A 2,948-nucleotide genomic window follows, 5' to 3' on the forward strand; every position below is an offset into this window, starting at 1 on the left:
TGTTTCAAGGGCTAACGGAATACCCCAGTAAAATAGTTCTCAACAAAACTGCATTTCACTACCCATTTTTACCTCTTGATTTCCAAGAGGGCGTTAAAGGTCCCCACCCCACCCCATCCCCACCCTAATGTGAGATGTGTTCACTGGAAAGGGAGTTTTTAAGTTCTCAGCAGTACCTGTGGTTCCTAGGAAAGAAGTGTGTTGGTGTCAGAGTAGCACAACCAAAACTCTGTTGGAGCAAAAGGGGAACCCAGAAAACCAAAATGAGAAGTGTTTTTCTTCACTCTCTTGTAATGCATCCAGACTCACTGACCCAAATAACCATCTGACTGGTTACTATTTTAAATGTGAAAGAAGCATAGAAAGGACTGTCTGTAGCCCCCATAGAACTGTAATGGACTGGACTGAAGGCACCAGAACTTCTCCTTAAGGCATGAAAATTGCACCAAATACTTTCTTGATCATTCTAACACTTGAATTAAGAGTCCTCTGCCTAGAGTAGTCCAAGACACCAAAATACATACATACATACATACATACATACATACATACATAAATTGAACTAAGGGAAAATATAAGAAACAGAAAAAACACATTTCAAAAAATGTTATTTGGCTTGTTGCTAATTCTGATTTTAGTTAAAAAACAAAACAAAGCTCAATGATGGTTAAAACTGAACAACAGTTAAAAGGAAGAAGGAAAACTTTAGACATAAAGGCAAAAATTTTTAAACCAACATTTCATGCAGCAGCTCCTGCCTAGTTTACCCATTTCTCAATAGCTTTGATTCGTGGAAATAATGGTTATGCAATTTCCACACATTGTGCTCCAGTCACAGCATGTAAGCAACAGTAAAAAGAAAATAACTAAACACACTTGAAGCTGGAGAATTTGATAAGCTTCTCTTTTTCATTTCACAAAGGTTTTTAACTTGATATTCTAAGGCAACTGAAATATTCCTATTGAGCTTTAATCAGATGTAAGTGAGCGCAGCAAAGTGTCTCATTTTCTTAAATGTATCTATGGCAGCAGCGCTGGTTAAATCTAGTTGTGAAAAATCAACCAAAAGAAAACTATTGGACTATGAGAATTCCACAGTTGACAGATTGCTGGTCTTTCTCTTAAAAAAAGAAAAGAAAAAAAAACCTCCACCATCTGTTTACAAAAGATGAGAAAACTTGGAAAAAAAAAAGATTTCCCTTAGGGCTTAATGCTAGAGCCATTCAAAGAGAGGTCGCCGGCATTTTCAGTGAGGATTTGGTACAAGGAACAAGACAGCATCAGGTCTGCACAGTCCTCAGCCAAGAAAAACAAAGATGATTTCCTCTAGTCCTTATTTTAGTTTTATTCTTTGAACTTCCAACAGTTTGTTTATTATTGCTGTTATTATTTTGTATTGGGCATAGATTGTCTTCAGGAATCATCTTGGTTCCGTTTTTTGAAGTTCTTTTTCTTTTTTTGCTAATTTGTTGAGACTGGTTTCTAAAGTGCTCCACCGTCACCACCTGGCACTCTACAGGGGGCTGCGACTTGGAGAACATTCATTCCTCAGTTCTGTGCTCATCTGCAGACTGGATGGTGAAAGGCAGCGGCAGAAGGAGGTAGAGGTGCAGACTTGGAGGTAGGTGGCAATACAGTATTTCAAAATAAAAACCCCAAAGCTGCAGATCAGTGATAAATTTTCATACACTGTGTACCTGGAGAAGTAAAACTAACCTATCAGGTCTAATTCTCTCAGAAGGACTTTTCCCCTTTACATACAAAATCCTGGGAATTTCACCTCCTCACCCTGTCATTTCTACATGATTAATCATATATTGGTCACTTGTCACTAGATGGCATCGTGTAGTGTTTCTTGACAGCAGTAACTCAGGTGAAGTTACAGCTTGGGCCATTTTTCTATATTTTATTCGGTAGTATGGATCTAGAGAACCTAAATCAGGTCCTGGATATTTCATCTGTTTCACGGGTTTGGTTCTATTTTAAATATATATAAATATATATAATAAAAGAATAATATATATATTCATTCTTTGAGATTTATTTTCCTCAGTGTATCTTGCTAATATGTGAACCCAACAATTATTAGTCTTAAATAATAAATTAGTTCTTCCTCTAAATTTTCTTCCATGTCACATATATATTTACCTATAGAGACTTTCCAAAACATGAACTAAAGCTCAACACATCCAGGATCTTTACCTAGACATACAAGTAGAAATACATGTATGAAAACTTGTTTTTATCTAAGCATGGCTAGTTATAATCTAGCCATGGATAAGCCATACTGATGGAATAATGTAAAAATGATCAGTTGATGCTTTTATAAACCTTTGAAATTTATAAAGGAAATATAATAGTGAAAAATAATGAAAACTGATGTAAATATGAGTTAATGAGTACAGTCTTGTAGTCTCCCAGATGTGACAGGTAATTATAACCATTTTTATTTGTTGTCTTCCAATAAACCTTATGTTACTGAAGAGGAATTCTAATTCTATGTTGTCAACAAAACAGTCTTTCTAAATAATAATTATGACTTAGTGACCTGAACATTTGTAAATAATAATAGATAACAAAATGTATTAAATGGAGTAAGGCTAACAAGATAGAGGACACATAGACAGATTAGATGACAGATAAATAGATAGCACCTAATATAATACTCGATATTCTAAATAGTTGTCTAAAATCTGCAATATTAATTTCTATTTTTTGTTTACTTATTTACTACCTGAAAATTTGTTTCATTTTGTTTTTATTTCATGTCTTCATCTTTGCATTGATTCATCCAACAGCTGAACACCTATACTGAATTAGACACTACCTACAGATGCAAAAAAAAATATAAGACACTAAATTTGCCCTCAGAAAGCTTTTAGTTGTTTATGTTGCTAAGCATTCATAAAATAAGTTTCAGACTCGATCATGGATTTGAGGGTAGGGAG

General features: G+C 34.7%; 1 protein-coding gene across 2 annotated transcripts in view; it reads left to right on the forward strand.

Moving 5' to 3' along the window:
- Positions 1-1,179: 1,179 nt before the first annotated feature.
- Positions 1,180-2,948, forward strand: part of SLC39A10 (solute carrier family 39 member 10) — a 125,960-nt gene continuing 124,191 nt past the window's right edge. For both annotated transcript variants that reach the window (XM_019635622.1, XM_019635623.1), the window contains exon 1: positions 1,180-1,621. The gene's annotated coding sequence lies outside the window, so the exon portion shown is untranslated. The remainder of the gene's footprint in view (positions 1,622-2,948) is intronic.

The sequence above is a fragment of the Hipposideros armiger genome, unplaced genomic scaffold, assembly GCF_001890085.2.
Source record: "Hipposideros armiger isolate ML-2016 unplaced genomic scaffold, ASM189008v1 scaffold_23, whole genome shotgun sequence".
Lineage (NCBI taxonomy): Eukaryota > Metazoa > Chordata > Mammalia > Chiroptera > Hipposideridae > Hipposideros > Hipposideros armiger.